An 8,609-nucleotide genomic window follows, 5' to 3' on the forward strand; every position below is an offset into this window, starting at 1 on the left:
AGACAGTGACTCAGTTGCTCTGCCTGCTCGACTTTCATCTTCTTTCTTTATACTCATTTAGGACTTTCTCTGTCTCAAACACAAGGGTCTTTGTTATTTTGAATTTCCAAATTGTGATTTGTTCTTTGGAGTGGGTTTTGTTTTGTTGTTAAATGTGTGAATCAGATACATGCTACCCCTGGTATATTGCTTACTAAGATGTTCTGCAGAGCTTTTATAGACTCATTTCCCCTGCAGTGAAGTATTTCAATTACTTGGAATCCTTTGTGTAAACACACTGACAATGCAATAGCTTCAGCAAGGGCTCTGTGTGCAACCCATGAGAACCACCCTTATTTTATGATGAAGGAATTGATCAGGGAAGGAAGAAGATCTGCTTTTTACATTGTTTGCTGAAGGTTCAGGGACATTCAGAGTGCCACCACAAAACTGAAGGATGCTCCAGAAGGACATTAGGGTTTTGAAGTTCTTTCTGTGTGACCCTTGTCAATCTGGTTTGAATAACTCTACAGGAACCTTTGTCATTATTCTTTACTATGAAGGCTGCAACAAAGAAGGGTGAGAACAGTGCTTAAACCCATGACCAGATTGGGAACTACTTGTACAAATAGACCTATGGTACCAAAACAATGCATGTGTCACAAGATTGAGAAATGAGGCTTAAGTGGCAGTGGTATTCTAACTGTAGAAGGATAATTTCAGAAAGCCTGCAGTTCCACCCCAGAAATGTGTGCACTGCCATATAAAATGAACAAAATCTGTCTTGAAAAATTAATATTATAATCAAGAAACATTGAGGGAGAGAACCTGAGAGGGAAGCAAGACTGAAAATATCAATACCATAAACCAAGAATTTTTATGCAGGCTTTGAGGTAGTTTTAAAACATTGTGCAGAATATCAAGTTGAATAAATGTAAGAAAATGCAATTTTATGCTCTTTACAGCAGTTTGTCTTTTTGATAACACTATTTCTCAGAGCTGCAGTAGTTTAGAGTGTGTTTCAGTAATTGCTTGAAATTGAGTTTCTTTTTCTACCTCATCTTACATATGACTGAGCATCCTTCAAGAACATTGCAATTACAAGTAGAATGTGTTAGAGTAGTCCTTACCTTAACAAAATCTTCAGTCTTAGTAGGCAAATGGTTGCAGTCAAGATGGTTTTAATGTACAAAATAAAACTTACCTTTTTTTTTTCCTCTTGCAGTGTTAAGTCCACAGATGACAAGTCTTCTGTCTCTTAGTAGTTCAATGGCACAAGGAGAACCCTACAGCAGGCAGTTTATATTATTATTATGGTGAATAGCGCTAAGATTGCAAACATCAAAATCAACACTACAAAAAGAAGTATCTTCAGAAGATTTCAAGAACATTCCAGTTAAGTATACGAACGCTATGAAATAAGCTGTAGGAGTGACTACTGAAAAGCATAGATGTATGATCAAAGTCAAAAGCTTTAACTGTCAGAAAGACTGCCTTCCCTATTTTGACAGCTTTCCAGCTGGCTAATATAACACATTTGTCTATGAATAATTAAATGGAATAAATTAATTCACATCTCTTTCAATTAAGTGGATTTAGAGCTGGTGAGACATAAACACTGATGGAGATAAATGAGAATATGTTATGTGATTGAATTTCATATTTAAAATACAGTGATGCTTTGAAATCAAATGCTGCTTCTTGACAGTGATGTCATTAGCCATTTATAATGTCTGCTTGGCACTCAGAACCACGTGCTGTGTAAGTCATGGTTCTGCCTCAATGGACTATGTATGATAGCCTGTATGCATATTCCTAAAGTAGATATGCATGTATCTTCTCTGTCAGAACTTTTTATTAGGGTGGTCAGTAGTGGGCACGTTGATGCTTCACTTCCCTTCCTCCTGGGTACATGAGACCATTTTAGTTCCTTTCAGATGCTGCCTGGTGACAAGCCAAAACATGTCTGTGTTTTTAACTCTTAGACCGTTTCTGAGCAGTCCAGCACAGAGACAGTGCTCAACAGAGTGGTCCCACAGTTATTGCTGTGAAGGATTCCAGAACCAGCACATGGAGGAGCAGAATGCACGTACACATTTGGCTTCCAGTAAGCAAGCACTAGTGAAAATGCCAGCCAGCTAGATGTATACACTTATAAAACTATGTGAAATGTATTGAAAAAAATCTAATGTAATTGTAACGTTCATCACAATGAAATATTTGAAGATTATAATAATCTGCTTAAATTATTGATATATTTTTTCCTGTTTCATTTATTCCAGGGAAAAAAAAAAAGAAACCAAAAACAAATCTGGAAAAGTGTGATAAGTTGCAGTCCTCATCAGGGACACTTCATCTGTTTGCATTTACTTTGGCAACTGAAGGTGTGTTGGGATGAAAGGATGATTAAGAAGATGATTCTCTGCTCGGCATAAACACCCTGCATGAAACTCCTGTAAAAATAACAGGAATAACATTTGGTTTCAATGATCTTATTCGTGACATATTTGAAAGAGAACCACCCCTTCATATTTTTATATGTGAAAGAGATCACATGTCGTTCGTTAATATTATTGTGTTTCTTCTGTGTTGCTCAATTTTTCAAGACCAAAGCCTTCAATTAATCTGCATGATTGGTTTTCAAAGCCTTCTCTTTGAATCTGATTCTGTACATTTAAGAAGAAAAACCAATGAGTAATTCTCTCTGTTTTCAAAGTCAGTGCCAGACTGTGTTCCACAAACCATATCTTTTATTATAAGGATTAGACACAGTCCAGGAGAGGATGTTTATCCCTGGTAGTATTTCTTGCTCTGATAGTTGCTTTTCTGAGGGAGGGAAGTGTCCATAGTGAGAGTGTTTTGCATCCTACTCAGGACAGCGCAAATGTGTGATGCTGCACAGCCTCTCCCTCTCATGGAGGTCCATCCTCCAGACATAGTCTTGCCTTTCTCTTGCAGTATGAAGGGTTGGAGCACACTGGGTAATGCAGAAAGCTCAAAACACTCAGCTGCCATTAAAAAGTTGGAGACTCTGTGTTTAGACTCCCTCAGCAGATTTATCCAAGTAGCTATTTGAGAAAGAAACCAGGAGGTTTAAAGGGAGAAATAAATACCTAGGTTCCTTTCCATTAACTTCTTAGCAGCAAGAATTGCCTGTCCCTTTCAGCTTTGCCACGTACATTCACCAATTTCAGCTCTTTTTCCTAGGTAGTTACTACAGATGTCATGGGGTTGCTTTCTCATCAAATTAAGGAGGTTTTCTTACTCTTCCAGACTCCCACAGCATCCATGGAAGCTGTGGAACATGCTGAAGGGGTTTTCAACAGCCAGGTGACCACATGATGCTGGTAAGAAAAACCATCTCTTTTCAATTATCCTAAAGTAAAAACGTGTTGATTCCTATGAAAACAGTTTCATTGGTAATCCTTACCTCTTCTGATGAAGGCTTCTGTAAGTATCTGCCTCTCCACAGTCTGCCTGGCAAGAGCATCGTGAAAAAACAGAGGTAGAATTCCTTAGCTCCTTCATCCTAATTTGTATTCTGAGGAATATTATTTTTTAATGCTAAATAATGTTATAAATCAGGAATTTTTCATTCTGTAGGCCTTGCATTTCGAGCAGGGCACCTCCTGACAAACACTTGCTTTCTAAGCACTAAAGATGTTTTAGGAAGACAAGATCTGGAGATTATAGCCCTGCCTTGTCTCCCTTCTCTCCTGTTTGCACAGCAGCTGGATGAGACCTTCCCTGTTCAAAACGGTTTTCTCTTTAAATATGCCAAAATGCTTCAGAGATTTCTCAGCCCTGATGTTCTCAGGGATGGGAAGATGAATAATGAATGTAGGTTTGAACTAGATGATCTTAAGGTCCTTTCCAACCCTACCTGTTCTATGGTTCTATTTCCTTTACTAGGGATGTTTTTTAGGTGACTTAAGCTGCAGTCTGACTTTTGGAGGTTGTATGTTAAGGATTAATTACTTAAACTCTTGGTGCATCTATTTAGGCATTTAGTAATTTGTCTCTGGAATCAGTTGTCTCTGCTTGTTTTATGCTTTTTAAAGTGCAAGTTTAATGCCATTGCATCCCAAAAGTACCCTAGCTTGGGCCACTTGGTATTTGATATTATAGATGCATTTTATATTATAGATGTAGTGGGGTTTTATTTCTTCACAAGAAGAACAAAGTTCTGGTCTGCTGATAAACTTCTGCTGTAGCCAAGGTGAATTCCTAATATTATTACAAATATGGAAAACCAGTTGATGAAGACTGCTCCCATAAGGGCTGCGGGTTTAAGCAGTGCTACAGGAGGAAACCTTCCTTAATAGGTCTTTTCTTTTGGGTAAACAAATGTTTCAAACTGTGCGTTTGCATAGTCAGGAGTGCAGGATTTGAAAACAATGACCTAATCTTGTAAATTGTTACCAAAGCAACCCTCCCAAAGAGTGCTAAATTTCACATACTCTCAAAAGCAACTAGAAGGATGTTTTGAACCCAATGCTATTGTACATATCTGCTGTGAGAACCGGACTGAAAAAGCTCCTGCCTGTTGCGAAACCTGCCTTAGCCATGACTCATTTTTAAGCAGAATGAGGTGTATCACTAAAGCACATCTTCTCTCCTCATTCCTTCAGTTTGATTTCTCTCATTTCTGGTTAATTTAGAACTCGGATCTAGATGTGCATGACAATCTACAGCTGAATTAAGAAATGGTTTAAATGGAAAACTTGATTCTTCTTGGCCTGATTACATGAGTACAAATCACAAATCTTACAAAGTAGAAATGATTCCATGGAAATCCATGGGGCTGTAGTAATGTAATCTCAGTATAAGCAGGAAAAGTAGATAATTTTTCTTACTTCTCATTGAAAAATAGTTTTTACTTTAAATATGTATTTATTCCACAGAACTGCTCTTTATCAAGCCAATTTAACCAGCAGACATTTGGTGTAAAGGGGAATTTTATGTTTTCCAAAACTAATGATGAGAAGACTCCTGTTTTTAACAGCAGTGTATATTTTACCCAAAGCCATATTATTAAAGTCAGTAATTCATATTTTTGCCTTACTATTGTAATTTGGCTTCATTTTTATCACTGTGAAAGCAGAGGCAGGATTCAGCCACCTATACTGCTTAACCTCCTTGTTAGTGATCATAGGATATTCCTTTAGCACTAAAGTGGCTAATGTAAGGTATTCATTATAGCACACCCCAGTGCTGGAACAGTGTCACTTACATTTAAATCTAAAGCACACCTAAATGAAAACTTAACTACATGAGTTTATTCTTGTTCTTAAATTGCACTCTTCCAAAACGTAGCCTCACGTGTTGAAACCTGCAGAAGCACAGTGAGGATAATGAAGAAGCACTTGACCGGCACAAGAAGTTGGGACTAAGTCACCACTGGAAGCTCCCAGGTACCTTCCCATGACACCAAGTACCAGAAATGAAGCCCCTGCTTAACAGGTGACAAACCAGCATCGTTTCCCTGTGACACAGATTGTCTGGTGCCCCTGTGGTACTGCAGCAGATGGGTCTGATCTTTATAAAGAGAAATCTCTGCCCAGGAAACCTGTCTGCCTAACCCAACACTATGTGGCAGGGGGGAATGCTCAAAAGGGAAGGTGAGATTGGATGTTGTATGTTCTATTCAAGGTACTATTTGCACCAGGGTAAGTTTAGACTGGCTGTTGGGAAAAATGTCTTATGTCTTCTCTGTAAGGGTGCTCAGACATTGGAACAGGCTGCCCAGGGCAGTGTTGGAGCCACCATCCCTGGAAGTGCTCAGAAACTGTGTAGGTGAGACCCTTAGTGACATGGTCCAGTGTTGGATTTAGCAATGCTGGGGTAACAGTTGTACTTTGTGATCCTAAGGGTCTTTTCCAACCTACTTGGTTCTGTGATTCTGTTCTATGAAAGTTGACTGCAGGTAACCACAGGATACAATTGTAAATCGTATCTCTCATTTCACAAGAGCAGGGACACACAGTTATTTAGAACTCTGACTTACTGCAATAGGTAACCTCTGCAGGCTGTGCTGCATGTGTGCAGTTGATCCTGACATCCCCTGAGCTGACAGTTGAGCTGAGTTTTGCCAGTTATCCATGATCACTGAATCTGTTTTCATCTCAGCAGCAGATGTTACTTGGTATTAAAGCCAGTCGAGAACAGTGAGATGATCCTGGGCTCTCATTTCTAACGGCAAACTTAGAACACAACTGTGAAATGCACACTGCAATCGATTTTCTTTTTAGTGGCTGTTTTCATAACAGTTTAACCAAACACAGAAGCAACACTTTTGATTGCAGAAATGCAGGATAAGTTACTTGTCCTTGGACTTTGAATAGAACAAAAATCAACAGTAGTTGAAAATGTATTAGTGCTTTTACTTAGTATCTTCCCACATCTTTAGTGTCATCTTGTATTACTTCACATCAGAATCTAATTCCTGTACAGAACTTTGGCTTGCTCATAAAAATTAGAATCATAAACCTTTTTTATGTCCGTGTTGTTTCATGGCTAAAGAACCGTGAGCATATACGAACCTCTAGTTTTGCAGCCATACCAGTTTGAGCTGAGAACTCTCCTCTCTCCATATATATATACATATGCATATATGTGTATGAGCCAGGCAAGAGGTTCAGTCACAGTGATATTCTTTGCTGGCTCATTCTGGGGCTGGCAGGTACTCAGGAACTGTCATCTTTCCCTGAAATTCTCTCGAGGAAGTGTTTTCCTTACCAAAAAGGTTTGATTTTTTTCCTGAAGCAGGGGACAGAAGACACTGTGGAAGCTGCAGAGCACTGTGAGCCCTTGTTACATGAATTCCATGGCTGATGAAGCCACCAGCCCTGTAGGAACAAGGACTGTTGTTGCAGCGTGTGCTCAGGTACAGTTCCCTTTGTGATCGCTCCCAGATCTCATTTCCACAGACACAGCTTTGTTGGGTGTTAAAGACTTTCAACTCCCATTTATTTTGGTGGGAATTGAGAATTTTGAGTCTGGCCAAGTTCCGTTCCCTGAAGGCTGTGACAAACAGATATAAAAACATACAGAAATTGCCATATGGTCCCAGTGTCTTTTGTCTATAGCACCAGTTTGCTTGCAGAGGAGTCCTGGCAAGACTAGTACACATCACGAGTAGAGAAGAGCATGAAATTGTTCTGCTTTGGTCCTTTACACCATTCCATTTGAACAGCTTTGCATGAGCATCATTTGTCTCACCAGTAGAAAGGCTTTTCTATTAATAGTTACAGTGCAGGGTTTTGTAAGGCTGTGCTGCCAAAAGCGAATAGTTGGAATTTTAATGTGGCTTTGAGTTCAGTGGTTTGGGGTTTTTTTCCCTTTTTGTCCCCTTTCCCTGTTCATTAATTCCCACTTAGGATGCACCAGGTATTACAATATTTTTCACAGGAATTCATTCATCTGATTTTAAGCTTTAGATGGATTCTCTTTCTGGGCAGTTGAGGTAACATTTAGAAGTCTCTGCAGTTTCAAATACAGAAGCAGTAAGGTCCTTGATCAGGCTGGCTAAACCTGGCAATACACAGCTCCAAGAGGGGAATACAAGCACTGTAAGGAGGAGTCCTGCGAAGCTGATCCTAGAAGAGCAGACAAGCTCGTGTCTGCACATTCAAATCTCAGGGATAAGGAGCCAGGCTGGTCACAGGAATAGCTGCTTGTGTAGAGCAAACCAAGGCATTGCAGATACAGAAATCAGTTTAAATGTCAAAGTTTCACCCTTGGGGTCTCTGTTAAACCTTTCTCCTGAGCATCTGCAGGGACATTTCTCACAGCTGTTGAATGGACTGACTGAAACTCTTCTGGCGCCTGCATATATTTCACAAGTGTTTTACAAGGGCAGTATTACTGGCGCAGAATTCCCCATTTTCAATTGCAATGGAAAATTACTTGTAACATCTGGCTTCAGTGGCACTAGGGAGGCTTCTGAGGAGGAAGATGGATGGTGTGAATGACAACCACACAAACAGCTGGAGTACCCATCCCCTTCAGCAACCTCAGTCCTCAAAAGGTATCCCTGCTCCCATGATGGGCAGGACCTGCTTTTCTCCTGGTACTGCACAACACAGGTAGTGTTTACAGTAGTTCTACAACAGAGAGAATTGATGTTTTAAACTCCTCAGAAAAACCCCAAACCGAAGGCAATGCTTTGCTTTTCTCAAGTATTACAAACATAAAAGCACTATCTAAGTATTTTCTTCTCATTTTAGGGAACTTCTACAAGAGAACAGCGTTGGAGGGTTTGGTTATACACAGACAGTGCAAGATGCTCTCCAACCCCACACTGGAGAGGTTTCACACCCTCCCTGGGACAGCTTTTGCTCCACAAGAGGCAAGAACTGTGCTTCTGGTGAGGTTTTAATGAGCCATTGTAAATGTAATTTACACAAACATGTAGTATTACCTGTGGTAAGTAACCTTCTGAGGCAAAATTACCATGAGTGGTCATTTAGTTATGTGTTATATTTCCTATAGTCTTGTTTGCATTAGGTCAAATCAGCACAAAACTGATTTCCTTGTGGTACCTACAGCTCTACCCCACAACTACATGAAATTGTTTGATTTTTGACTTCCAGGAGAAGCTGTGGGGAAAAAATAGTGTAAAAACAGGC

This window comes from Melopsittacus undulatus, chromosome 3 (assembly GCF_012275295.1).
Source record: "Melopsittacus undulatus isolate bMelUnd1 chromosome 3, bMelUnd1.mat.Z, whole genome shotgun sequence".
In the NCBI taxonomy this organism is placed as follows: domain Eukaryota; kingdom Metazoa; phylum Chordata; class Aves; order Psittaciformes; family Psittaculidae; genus Melopsittacus; species Melopsittacus undulatus.